The sequence below is a fragment of the Balaenoptera borealis genome (assembly GCF_965194805.1).
Source record: "Balaenoptera borealis genome assembly, chromosome: 12".
In the NCBI taxonomy this organism is placed as follows: domain Eukaryota; kingdom Metazoa; phylum Chordata; class Mammalia; order Artiodactyla; family Balaenopteridae; genus Balaenoptera; species Balaenoptera borealis.
Genome location: NC_138869.1, coordinates 12556272 through 12570940, shown reverse-complemented (window position 1 = coordinate 12570940; position 14669 = coordinate 12556272). Strand labels below are relative to the sequence as shown.

The window sequence follows — 14669 nt, the reverse complement described above, 5'->3', positions numbered from 1 at the left end:
ACCTAGAAACAAATGACAATGAAAACACAATGACCCAAAACCTATGGGATGCAGCAAAAGCAGTTCTAAGAGGGAACTTTATAGCAATACAATCCTACCTTAAGAAACAAGAAACATCTCAAATAAACAACGTAACTTTACACCTAAATTAGAGAAAGAAGAACAAAAACACCCCCAAAGTTAGCAGAAGGAAAGAAATCATAAAGATCAGATGAGAAATAAATGAAAAAGAAATGAAGGAAAGGATAGAAAAGATCAATAAAACTAAAAGCTGGCTCCTTGAGAAGATAAACAAAATTGATAAACCATTAGCCAGACTCATCAAGAAAAAAAGGGAGAAGACTCAAATCAATAGAATTAGAATGAAAAAGGAGAAGTAACAACTGACACTGCAGAAATACAAAGGATCATGAGAGATTGAAGAAGAAATGGACAAATTCTCACAAATGCACAAACTTCCGAGAATGAACCAGGAAGAAGCAGAAAATATGAACAGACCAATCACAAGCACTGAAACTGAAACTGTGATTAAAAATCTTCCAACAAATAAAAGCCCAGGACCAGATGGCTTCACAGGCGAATTCTATCAAACATTTAGAGGAGAGCTAACACCTATCCTTCTCAAACTCTTCCAAAGTATAGCAGAGGGAGGAACACTCCCAAACTCATTCTACAAGGCCACCATCACCCTGATACCAAAACCAGACAAAGATGTCACAAAGAAAGAAAATTACAGACCAATATCACTGATGAACATACATGCAAAAATCCTCAACAAAATATTAGCAAACAGAATCCAACAGCACATTAAAAGGATCATACACCATGATGAAGTGGGGTTTATCCCAGGAATGCAACTATTCTTCAATATACGCAAATCAATCAATGTGATACACCATATTAACAAATTGAAGAATAAAAATCATATGATCATCTCAACACATGCAGAGAAAGCTTTCGACAAAATTCAACACCCATGTATGATAAAAACCCTCCAGAAAGTAGGCATAGAGGGAACTTACCTCAACATAATAAAGGCCATATATGACAAACCCACAGCCAACATCATCCTCAATGGTGAAAAACTGAAACCATTTCCACTAATCAGGAACAAGACAAGGTTGCCCACTCTCACCACTATTATTCAACATAGTTTTGGAAGTGTTAGCCGCAGCAATCAGAGAAGAAAAAGAAATAAAAGGAATCCAAATCAGAAAAGAAGAAGTAAAGGTGTCACTGTTTGCAGATGACATGATACTATACATAGAGAATCCTAAAGATGCTACCAGAAAACTCCTAGAGCTAATCAATGAATTTGGTAAAGTAGCAGGATACCAAATTAATGCACAGAAATCTCTTGCATTCCTATACACTCATGATGAAAAATCTGAAAGTGAAATTAAGAAAACACTCCCATTTACCACTGCAACAAAAAGAAAAAAATACCTAGGAATAAACCTACCTAAGGAGACAAAAGACCTGTATGCAGAAAATTATAAGACACTGATGAAAGAAATTAAAGATGATACAAACAGATGGAGAGATATACTATGTTCTTGGATTGGAAGAATCAACATTGTGAAAATGACTATACTACCCAAAGCAATCTACAGATTCAATCCAATCCCTATCAAACTACCACTGGCATTTTTCACAGAACTAGGACAAAAAATTTCACAATTTGTATGGAAACACAAAAGACCCCGAGTAGCCAAAGCAATTTTGAGAAAGAAAAACGGAGCTGGAGGAATCAGGCTCCTGGACTTCAGACTATACTACAAAGCTACAGTAATCAAGACAGTATGGTACTGGCACAAAAACAGAAATATAGATAAATGGAACAGGATAGAAAGCCCAGAGATGAACCCACACACATACGGTCACCTTATCTTTGATAAAGAAGGCAAGAGAATACAATGGAGAAAAGACAGCCTCTTCAATAAGTGGTGCTCAGAAAACCGGACAGCAACATATAAAAGAATGAAATTAGAACACTCCTTAACACCATACACAAAAATAAACTCAAAATGGATTAAAGACCTAAATGTAAGGCCAGACACACTATATAACTCTTAGAGGAAAACATAGGCAGAACACTCTATGACATAAATCACAGCAAGGTCCTTTTTGACCCACCTCCAGGAGAAATGGAAATAAAAACAAAAATAAACAAATGGGACCTAATGAAACTTAAAAGCTTTTGCACAGCAAAGGAAACCATAAACAAGACAAAAAGACAACCCTCAGCAGGGGAGAAAAGATTTGCAAATGAAGCAATTGACAAAGGATTAATCTCCAAAATTTACAAGCAGCTCATGCAGCTCAACATCAAAAAACAAACAACCCAATCCAAAAATGGGCAGAAGACCTAAATAGACATTTCTCCAAAGAAGATATACAGACTGCCAACAAACACGAAAGAATGCTCAACATCATTAATCATTCGAGCAATGCAAATTAAAACTACAATACGGTATCATCTCACACCAGTCAGAATGGCCATCATAAAAAAATCTACAAACAATAAATGCTGGAGAGGGTGTGGAGAAAAGGGAACCCCCATACACTGTTGGTGGGAATGTAAATTGATATAGTCATTATGGAGAATAGTATGGAGGTTCCTTAAAAAACTAAAAACAGAACTACCATACAACCCAGCAACCCCACTACTGGGCATATACCCTGAGAAAACCATAATTCAAAAAGAGTCATGTACCACAATGTTCACTGCAGCTCTATTTACAATAGCCAGGACATGGAAGCAACCTAAGTGTCCATCGACAGATGAATGGATAAAGAAGATGTGGCACATATATACAATGGATTATTACTCAGCCATAAAAAGAAACAAATTGAGTTATTTGTAGTGAGGTGGATGGACCTAGAGTCTGTCATACAGAGTGAAGTAAGTCAGAAAGAGAAAAACAAATACCATATGCTAACACATATATATAGAATCTAAAAAAAATGTTTCTGAAGAACCTAGGGGCAGGACAGGAATAAAGACGCAGACCTACTAGAGAATGGACTTGAGGACATGGGGAGAGGGAAGGGTAAGCTGGGACAAAGTGAGAGAGTGCTAGTGTATATATGGACTTATATACACTACCAAATGTAAAATAGATAGCTAGTGGGAAGCAGCCGCATAGCACAGGGAAATCAGCTTGGTGCTTTGTGACCAGCTAGAAGGGTGGGATAGGGAGGGTGGGAGGGAGGCAGACACAAGAGGGAAGAGATATGGGGATATATGTATATGTATAACTGATTCACTTTGTTATAAAGCAGAAACTAACATGCCACTGTAAAGCAATTATACTCCAATAAAAATGTTAAAAAAAAAACCAAAAAACTAAGTAAAATGCCACTGTGCCGTTGCTTCTGGAAATTGCTTAATTGATTGTACACCAGAAAACAAAGCAAAGCTTGCTTCTAATTCACTCAGCTCGGTCGCACCTGAGGGGTCTCAAAGACACTGGGAGGGTGTATTACACCTAATTTGGAAGTTTAAACTCTTCTTCCTGCAACAGATTTGATTACCTAACATTTGAAATATCTCACTGCAGTTATGAGCCCATCTAGTGAACACACCGCCTTGGTTACAACCTGGCTTGAAAATCCTCACTGCCCTGGAGTCTTTCTATTCCTAGCAGGGCTCACAGATAGAATATTGGAGGCCTGGTGTATTTGTCTTAACACATTTTCCCCTAGTTCCATAAAGGTCCCTCTTATAAGAAAGGTAATGTGTATTTTCTGAGAACGGAAGGGAAAGTTACATACAAAGAGAAAACAGGATGGCAACTATCTAGAAAACTAAACAGGAACTTGTTTTATTGCAACTCACTCCTGAATGCCATTGAAACCGACAGGCCTGAGATCAATATTCCATCAGCGGAGGCCATCTCAACACCCTGACAATCAACTGGCAATGTGCCACCCTCCTACACAATACAACATTGACCCAGGCAGTGCCTGCAGCAGATATGGCCATGCTCCCCTCCGGTAATCCGCACCCTCATGATAACCCGTGCTTGGCAGTCAGAAAGATCTCTTATCACTTCATTATCTGCCGGGTAGAGAAACCTTTCACAGCACAATTGGTGCTTCAAAATATACACAGAGTCATTCAAACCAAGTTTTGAGACCCTTAGAATTCCAACGTTCTTCTATTGATTCTATTTTACTAAGTACTTACTGCAATCTGTGGCTGCACTACCAAGAAATTAAATATTTTGATTCCTGATTTAGAAGGTGTATCTCAAGGGTTTTAAATCTTCAGCTTCAGGAAGAGGTGAAGTCTTTTTCTTCCCAAGGGGCCTGTTTCGACTTGTAACTGTACATGCTATCCTTGGGGCATGCCATGGCACAAATTGTTTTAAAAACAGAAAATGAGAAGGCCAAAAACAAGTCACAGAGCAGATAACCCAAACCTGCAGAGCAATAATAGCTACCTTGTAGTCACCCTTAGTATGTAACAGGCACCGATCTAAATGCTTTACATATAACCACTCATTTCATGCTCACAGCAATGTAGGAGGTGGGTACCACTTTTACAGATGAGGAAACTGAGGCACAGAGAGAGTAAGTAACTTGTACAAAGTAAAAAGGGCTGGGGCATACATGCCAAGGAAGCTTCTGATTAGTTTTAACCCAAATACCAGCCCCCACTTAACTTTCCCTTTTATGATTGTAAATTCACACACTGTTTGTTAATCATCTTAAGTATAGGAAGTTTTATTTGCTTGTTCTACATTTTTTTAAATGTATGCTTTTTTACTGAAGTAAACTTAATTTACAATGTTGTGTTAGTTTCAAGTGTACAGCAAAGTGATTCAGTTTATTTATATATATATATGTATATACACACACACACATATATATATTCTTTTTCAGATTCTTTTCCATTATAGGTTACTATAAGATATTGAGTATAGTTCCCTGTGCTATACAGTAGGTCCTTGTTGTTTAGCCCATTTAACTTATCAAATAATTTGGGGGTGGGGGGGATAAAAGGAACTGCCCCTCAAAAAAATAAACAAACAACAACTGAACATGGTATCCCTGAAATTCTTGGTGATCTCATGGACGTACAATAGCGACCCCAATTCCCCACCTATTCTGTGTAAGTGCCCCCGGTAATCCGGTGTCCTTACACAAAGTAGATATTAATGAAAGCTGGTAGAAGGAAGGAAAAGGAGGGAAGACTCCCAGTGCTGTTTCTAAACCACTGTAGTCTCCGCAAAGCCCCTCCCAGAGACATGGCCTCTGTTGAGACAGAAAGAAAACAAGGTGTCTTCTAAATACTGTATGATTTCACTTATATGTGGAATCTAAAAAACACAACAAATATAACAAAACAGAAACCGAGTCAGACACAGAGAACAAACAGGTGGTTGCCAGAGGGGAGGGGGGTCAGGGAGGAAAAAAAATAGGTGAGGAAGATCTAGAGGTAGAGACTTCCAGTTGTAAAGTAAGTGAGTCACAGGTATGAAATGTACAGTGTGCAGAATACAGTCAATAACTAAGTAATATCTTTGTAGGGTGACATCGTCTCTAAACTTATTACAGTGATTGGTTTGAAATGTATAGAAATTTCGAATCACTCTTTTTGAAATAGGAACGAACAGTGTTGGAGGTTGATTATACTTCACAAGCAAAACAAACAAACTCAGAAAAAGATCAGATTTGAGTTTTCCAGAGGTGGTGGGGGGAGGGTGGATTGGATGAAGGCTGTCAAAAAGGGACAAACTTCCAGTTATAAGAGAAATCAGTACTATGGAGGTCAGGTACAACTTGATAAATACAATTACCACTGCTGTATGTTATATATGAAAGCTGTTAAGAGAGGAAGCCCTAAGACTTCTCATCACAAAAAAATAAAAATCAGTGAGAAAAAAAGCACAGGGCACTGCACTCCTTAGAAACTCCACGACACTGCTGGGCAACATCAATACAGCACCTATTTCAGGGTTGTGGTAGAGGCTGCGAACAAGGACTCTGGGGCCAAATTGGTTGGGTTCAAATTGTGGCTCCACCACTTACTGACCTTGGGAGAGTTGGTTCCATCTGTAAAATGGGGACAATAATTGTTCCTACTTCATATGGTTCTTTTAAGGATTAAATTGATCAACAATTTAGAACAGAACATGGTTCTACATCACTGCTTGCTAATCCAACGAGTGCATATGTAATTTAATCTTATGTATACGGACTTTCTACCAGGGTAACTCTTTGTGATGCTACGTATGGGCTGTGAGATTTTTTATTTGTTCATCTCATCTGCTACCAGCTCAGTTTGTATGGAGAGTCTGTGGTTAGAATTCAAGTCCCTGTGAAATTTTTTTGAAGTGTCTTCTCTCTAGTCTCAAGACTTCCCTAGATAGCCCCCTTCCTCCCACCCCCCCAAAATCTGTGCCTGGCTGACTCATGTACTTCTTACCTATGAGCTAATCTCATCCTATGTCCACTGATCTACCTTCCGCTTGCCTCTGCATAGCCTGCACCCCCAACCTACTCTAGCTGGTACCCCCGCCTCCCCCAGGGTCCAGGCAGTCAGAGCAGTGTCCGTGGGGTGGACCCACAGGCCCACCAAATGGGTCAAGCTGACTATACACGATCACTCCATCAGTGACTATGTCACTGTCTCCACCTCCTAGACGAAGTTCTCTTCCCACTGCTTCTGTCTCCCCCAACAAGAGGGATCTTCAACTAACAGTCACGTAGAGGAAGTGGGCAATGTGACAGAAATAAGCACTTGAATTGAGTCAAGACACTTAGATATTCCATCTGGCTAGTCCTCGCCACTAACCTGCTGTGTGACTTTAAGTAAGACTCTTCCCTCCTATGAGAAGAGGGGCCATTGGAATCCTCAGGGATAGTGAATCCCTGCCATGTGTGACACCAAGCTCCATTCCCAGACCCGAGGCAGACATTGCTAATCAATCATTTTCCACTGAGCCAAAAGTAAGTGTCACAATTCTTCTCGATGGACAAGCATTATCACTAGGCCAGAACTGGCACCCCAGCTTAAACCTCTTTGCCGCCCCCAAGTTTGCTAATACTTAAGATCCTCCCCATTAATAAATCTGTTCCATACTAAGCTGATAGCAAGGACGGCTAGTCAATAGCTCTTTTCTTTTTTTTAATCACAACATATTTGCTTATCTCATCTCTGGCACTCTTCTCATTTTCCATAGCTCCTCGGAGGGTACCAAAAGATTTGTCTACATAGAGCCGCAGAACCTAGAAACGTAGTTTGTCAGGATCAGGAAGTTTGGAATATGTTAATTGATTTATTGATTCATTTATTCGTTCAAACTCACAAATTTTTTGAGTAGCAGCCACAGGCATGGCCCAGCCAGGTGTTCTCTTGTTGATTCCTTACCTGCTTGGGTGGGGATTCCCTACTCTGGTTTGGTTCTTTTCTTTCCAGTGAAGGACATTTTACCAAACAGAAGACACAGCACTGCCTGGGTCCAGCTGGTTATCCCCTACACTATCCTTTTAAGCAGCTCATCTCCCAGGGCAATGTCCCCACTTAGCCCCCAATACCTCAGAGGAAACAGATGGATTAGATGGGGTTTGGCTATGCCCAGCCCCAGCAAGATCAGAGAACTCTGAACTCAAGATAGAAATCTTGGCAGAGGGACTCAGAGTGTTACAAGGGACGCTTAAGTCTAATTTTGCTGGCTTTTACATTTTGTCAGTATGAAGGCCCCTTACCTGCCTATTCCCTGCCCACCTCACTCACCAAAAGGAGGGTTCATAACGTTACGGGAACCACTGATGGAAACCGCCCGCCCTGGCCAGACACCATAGTAACCACTTGCATGAGTTCTCTTACAACAGCAGTCCTGGTAAGGAACGCGGAACTAACAAGCTACCGCCAACCTGAAGAATTCGGGAAAGGTCAAAAGGAGAGAGGAGACGCCAGTCCGTATGTCCTACCAACCTCCGAGAATCCTTCTCGCCGGAATCCATCTTGGCTGAGCGATGCACGCGCCACCAGGAAGGACCCTGAGTCACAGTGACTGTCCAGAGACAACCCGGAAACTAGCCCCATGCCCATAAGACCCGAGACTGCGAGCCACGTGGCAAAGCAGTTCTCCTGGGTTCCCTTACCCTGCTGCTCTCCGCCTGGACGCCCCTTCCCAGCAAAGTCTCTTGCTTTGTCAGCACGTGTGTCTCCTCGGACAATTCATTTCTGAGAGTTAGACAAGAGCCCACTCTTGGGCCCTGGAAGGGGTCCCCCTTCCTGCAACGATAATCCAAAGTCGGGACTAAACAAGGATGAAAATTAATGACTCAAAGAGGCTCAATCCCTTTTCTTCAAACATCTGAAGGGAACTCAGGGGACAAAAGGCCCAGAGGCAGTGCTCATAGTTATAATGTTCTAGGTACAATTCTGAGACACAAACAGGAATCAAAGATAGAAGGTATCAGAGAAGAGTTTCTGATTCAATGCAAAGAACATTTGAGCCTTCAGAGTAGCCCAAGAGCAGAGAACCCTCAAGGAGTAAGGAGCTGCCTGGTTTGGGGAGGTAATCAACTGAGGCTGTAAGCAGAAAAAGGGGAGAGTTCATGATCACCTTGTTCATCTTTATAACCTCACTGCCCAGCACACAGTAGGCGCTCAGTGAATATGTCTGAGAAAGGAAGGGAAGGGGATATAATAGAGCAACCTTGGTTCTTGAGGGAGTTCGTGCTCTCAGAGTGGCTGGACTAGATGACTTTTGGTCCCTCCTACCTCTATTCTGTGATTGTAAAAAGAAGAAGTTTATGAAGATCTACCCCTAAGTTTTTAAACAGGATCAATGTGACTAATAAGTGCCAGAGCTCCCCCTACTGGACAGGAACCTTTTCAACTCTGCATTTTGCCATTTAATCAGCTCTTGGAACTGGAGGCAGGAGCAAGGCTTCTCACCACCGCCTGCCTGCTGGACCTAAAGAAGCCACTGCTCAGTATCCACCCCCTGATATGAAGATTCCACTGTGGTAAAGTGACATTGTCAGAAGCCGTGAAACTGCTATTGGTCAGAATCCCCTGGTGTAGCCTCTATGGCTACCAATTTTCTTCCCTCAAAGAATCAAGCGTTCTTACCCACAGTAAATCCATATCCATTTCACCGTATGCGGCCAGTAGAATAACCTGTCTGTACTGAACACCTACTATGCGCCCAGCTGCTTGGCACTGAGGATGCAATGGTGAACAAGTAAACAGACCAGCGCTAAGAAGCAGCACAGCACCCTATGAGCCCACACGCCTGTGTGTCTAGAGCTACGGGGAGAGTGGTCCAGGAAGGTTTCCGAGAAAAAAATGCTTTTCCTGAGCCGATGTCTGAAGGGCGAATGGATTTCATGAGGCACAGAGTAGGTGCTCACTGTTTATAAAAGTTTTCTGACTAAGCTACACAGACCATCATTTCTTTCAGTTTATTTAATGGTTTTTGCTCACCTGTTCCTGAACAGACTGAGTGCTTTGAGGTCCACCTGGGAGCCCTTAACCTGAATTATTTAACTAGAGGATACCAGGTGATTTCAAGTCTCCACATTGAAATAAGGAATTATACCAGAAACCTGTGTTGGCTGTATTTTCCGCAATATCACCTTTGACTTGGAAGTAACTGGAACGTTAATAACATTGAAAATTTAATGTCCAAATGTGGCTCACAGATGTCACATTAAAAGAGCTTTGATAATACGAACCCCTCCTTACCCACTATGAGAGGTTAATGCATGGAGAGTCATGAATAACCACTGGGGTTGGAGGAAGTAAAGAATACTAACTGCTAAGCCATGCAGCTAAGGTACAGACAATATCTGCTCCTAAGGAGAAGGAATTGGAAAGTGACATTTATTGAGCACCTACTATGATCCAGACAGAGGTTCATGCTACTGTGTTTCGTCCTAATATATTTCATGTGAAATGGATATGGTCAAATTCAACTGACTGATAAATTGACATTTGAGGCCTTGGGTCACAGAGGTTGCTTACCAGTCACTATTAAATTTCTGCCAGTCTCCTCCAAATTACAAACCAACAAAAATAGTTTTGGAGCCATTACCATGCACCAGGCTCTATGCCCAGTATTTTATATAGCTGCATCACTGACTTAATTCTGGGTGCCACTATTATCCTTCCCGGATGGGTGTACCAGGGCTCTAAGAGATCCCATAACTGGCCCGGAGCCACACAGCTCCTGTATGGAGGCACGACTCTTTATCCAGGCCTGTCCGACTTCAAAGGTCAGGTTCCTGGACACACAGGCATCCCTGGGCACCAGACAGACAGGCCTAGAGGACTCAGAAGGCTTGGTTCACACAGGAAATCATCCACAGGGAAACCTTGCTTCAGCCTATCGTAACTCCTGAGCACTCATTAAAGAGCAAAATAGTCACACTTCTGCTCAGGCGAGAAAACAAAAGGGGGCGAATTTCACTTGCCAAGCAGAACACCTTCAGTTATAAAACTCTAACGGGAGAAATCCAGCTTTTTAGATGATGTCTATGTAGACAGAATTGCTAAATGCATTTGGCTTTTAGATTCCTTGCCATCATTAAACCCCTCAGAAAGGATTTACTGAAGCAGGACTTGGCCTGGAAGAATACAACCAGGAAGGAAGTTTAAAATACTCACAAGGTCAGGCAGACAAGACCAAGAGCAGACGTTGAACAATGCGCTGGGGAAAGCTTTTCACCGTCTTCTGCTCCGGCCCACCCCAGGTTCACCTGTGTGAATTCCTCCCAGCTCTCCTCTCCCCTGCAGGCGCCTGTTCCGCGCTCTGGGATGTGAATACATCCGTGTACCCACCTCCCTGGACACCTGGCGTAATGGTCAGGGGCAGAGACCATGGCTCATTCATCACTACGATCCTCAGCGCCCGGTCCTATGGCTCACCCACAGCCCGCCTGAAAGTAAGTGGCTACTGTCAGAGTCGGCTCAGGCCGCCAGGACAGGCTAGGGGGCTTAAACAACAGACATGTACCTCTTCACAGTTCTGGAGGCTGCAAGACCAAAATCAAGATGCCAGCAGGGTTGGTTACTGGTGAGCCCTCTCTTCCCGACTTTCACTGTGTCTCCATATGGCCTTTCCTCTGCGCGTGCGTGGGAACAGAGATCTCTGGTGTCTCTTCCTCCTCTTATAAGGTGCGTTCTTATTGGATTAGGGCCCTGCCCTCATAACCTCATTTAACCTCAGTTACCTCCTTAAAGGCTCTATCTCTATACAGTCACACTGAGGGGGTCAGAACTTCAGCATGTGAATTTTGGTGAGACACAATTCAGTCCGTAACAGCTGTCATCTATTTCCACTATCGTCTTACTCATGTCTGTATTTTCAGTGTCAGTACAGCCCTGACACAGCGTGGAAACGCCAGTGAGCATTTACTAAATGAATCCCATTTCACTGCACCCACCAGCTAGCAATCATTGGGAGCAGCTGTGCACCATATGGAGCGAGGAAACAGCCACAGAGCAGTGAAGATGTAAGTTGCCAGAGTCTAGAAGGAGGCAGTCGTCCACTCAGTCAAGCTCAAGATATTTATGGAAAATGCAAAAAATGAAAATGAGATTTGCCAACAGAGAAAAAAATGAATGTGAATGAATCAATTAATTAACCAATCGAGGTATGCCATATGGGATTCTGCTGGTATGTCTGCAGGTCCTAGACCTCATAAGCTGAAACACTTGGTAGTTTCGCTCTCTGATTGGCTCATCAGACACACCATTTGGGGATTATAAATCATAGAAACTGGTTCTTACTATTACAGTGACAAAGGCTTTTCATGTAGATCATGGTGTTTGCAAAATAATCGGGACAATAGACATTAACTGTAATTAGACATTGATTGTAATGTCAATATCATGTACATATAACATAAATAGCGTTTTTCACACATAAACTCTAATTCGTCCAGTTACTGTAGGCAGAAAGATAGATGCCTGCTCCTGGAATTAACTGGACTCTGACTCTTCTCTTTCATGAGTTCAAAAAATTAATGTCTTGTGAGAAGGAATTGTGTGATAATTGGTACAGGGCCATTTCAAGGCATGTTCTTTGGGATCAGATGAAATGGATTCAAATTCCACTCACTACCTATCTTTGGAGAAGACATTTGCTATCCCTGTGCCTCAGCTTCTCATCTGAACAAAAAAAAAAAAAAAAAAAGGCAGAATAAAGCCAATGATCAGATGCAATGGCATACATGAAAGCGTCCTGAGTTTTCCTTGTATCTGAGAGTTGACATAGCCTCTATCATCTCCAAAATCCCTTTCTTCCCAGAGTTACTACATATGACTGGGGGAGCCCACGTATACCAGTCTTAAAAGAAAATAAAAATCATCAGTTCTTTTCACTCTAACACTGGCAGTCTATGGTGAAAATTAAATTTTAAATGTGAATTTAGGCTGTGAGTCAAACAAGTCCCAATGACGTGAAATTATGGCTCAAATCAACACAGTTCACCTGCACGGAATAGTTCTTAACTATGGCTTCACCTACAAGAACGGGGCACATGACATTAAGGTCACCAACAGCAGTGGGCCCAGCAGTGGTGCTCTGAGGAAAATGGGACTCAGAGAGGTTAGGCAGTGAACCCAGGTCACACAGGTGTAAAAGGGTGTAGACCAGTTCTTTATGAAGACAAAGACTAAGGGCTTAACCATTATGCTACAATATTTGCCCATCAAGTAAACATCACCCTGCCCTTGAGGCCTTTGTCTAGTTCCAAGAAGAACCTTAAAGATGCTCTGAACAAACTTCGGACAGAACAATGGGCTCCTACATCACTAGGTACGCTTGGAATGCATGTAGCAAGTAGCTGAAATCCAAGCAATTCGTCCAATCCCTAGGCTGCTATTTCCCAAGATGTCAAACAGCCTACCTGCGGGGGCTGAAACTTTCACTGTGGGGATTTTCAGTTTTGAATCACATCAACCCAGCTCTGGGTCACCAGCTCTGTAAACATAATGGCCAACATCTGGAGACAGATGAGATCAGCTGCCCCTCATCCAGATGTTGTGTTCATTAATATGACATCTTATTAAGGATGTGTTGTGTTCACGGCACTGCATGGGCTGGCTATCCAGTAGGGGACAGATTTATTTTTCTTATCTTCCAGATGTCTTGTATGATAGGAACGGAAACATTATCTCAAATCCTCACAGAGGCGAAATGAGCGGGGGAAAATGACGGAGATTATAAAACAAACGTCTCTGACTAATTTGCATTGAATTAGCAGGATTTAGTATTAATAATAACGTAATGGGGTAGCTTACATTCATGAAGAATGAATGGCATGTCAGGCAATATAATGAATGTTTTATGTATATTACTGTCCCATTTAAGCCCGGCACCTATTCCCATTTGAGACACAAGGATTCAGGGATTGGGAGAGGCTGGTCACATGAGGAAGCGGGGAAGCTGCATTCAAACCCGCGACTGTCTGACTCCAGAGCCCTAACTCAGCCGTCACGTTAGTGACTCTTCTGTGTCCTTGCTGCTCAGAGTGTGGTGTGTGGACCAGCCGCACCTCCCTTCTGGCAGCTTGCGAGAAATGCAGAATCTCCGCCTCCCTCCCCAGACCGACACTTTACCAAGATCCTCAGGTAACTGGGTGCTGAGCGTTCCAGGTGTAGTTCCCAGACGGCGTACCTCTGATCACCCGCGTGCTTATGAAAAAGGCACTCGTCGGGGGTCCATTCCTGGTGTGCTGAATAAGACTCTCTGGGAGTGGGACCCAGTGCTTCAGATTATCCTGATGGCACACTGACACCTGAAAACCAATGCTGTGGAATAGTCCTTCCTTTTAAGGTCTAGATGTGGGGTTCTAGGCTTTCTTCTAGAACTGGAAGAGGTAACCAGAAATGGGAGGAAAGGGGTCCTTCGAGGGATCCTAAGAAGACATTCACTTGTTGCTGACCTGGAATCCCAGGGACGCTTTCACCTTCCCCTCCACAGCCACCTCATCGATTCCATACAGTTCAGCAAACATGTGCTGAGCCCCTACACTCAACATCAGAATCACGGGTACAAAAGGCTGGGCTCTGAACAAGGAGGGTGATACGCAAAGACACAAGTAAACACAACCCAAAGCACGGGCTCTTGGCGACACGACAGACACACACCAGCCGAGTCAGTTCTCCCAAACTAGAAACCCCCGTGCCCTCCCTCAGCCAGCTGGCCCCATCTGGCACCAGAGCCACCATCCTGACCAGGACAGTAGACTGCCCATGACCTCAGCCCCTCTTCTGGGTGCTGCCTGAACTGAGGCTGGGGGACAAAGGTCTCTAGGCCTCCATGTGCCCCCAGCGTGCGCCTGCACACCAGCTATGCTGGTTTTAGTGTATTCACCTCGGTTTTGGCTTTGGTTTCCTTGTATAGCTGCTAAGATTAAAACCCCTGCTCTGTCAGGGTACAAACCTCTTGCTGATGTCCAACAATCTCCCTGTCAGCTCCCAGAAGGGGGCTGCATCTGGATTTTGAGCACGTGTTTATTTCACAAACGTGTGCCCAGGATGGAGATACTATGGCGATACAAGACCGATGCTGTATCTACACCCAGAAACCAGACTGCAGGCCTCACGGGGAAGGAAGATAGCCATTAATTAATTACAAACAGGGATCAATGCCATGGAGGTGAGGTTCAGAGTCCTGTGAAAGTGAATAACAGGG

The 14669-nt window shown here is 43.1% G+C and overlaps 1 long non-coding RNA gene across 1 annotated transcript in view; it reads right to left on the bottom strand.

Moving 5' to 3' along the window:
- The window catches only part of LOC309608146, a 259623-nt gene that overhangs the window by 220122 nt on the left and 24832 nt on the right, over nucleotides 1-14669 (bottom strand). The gene's annotated exons all lie outside the window — the stretch shown is intronic.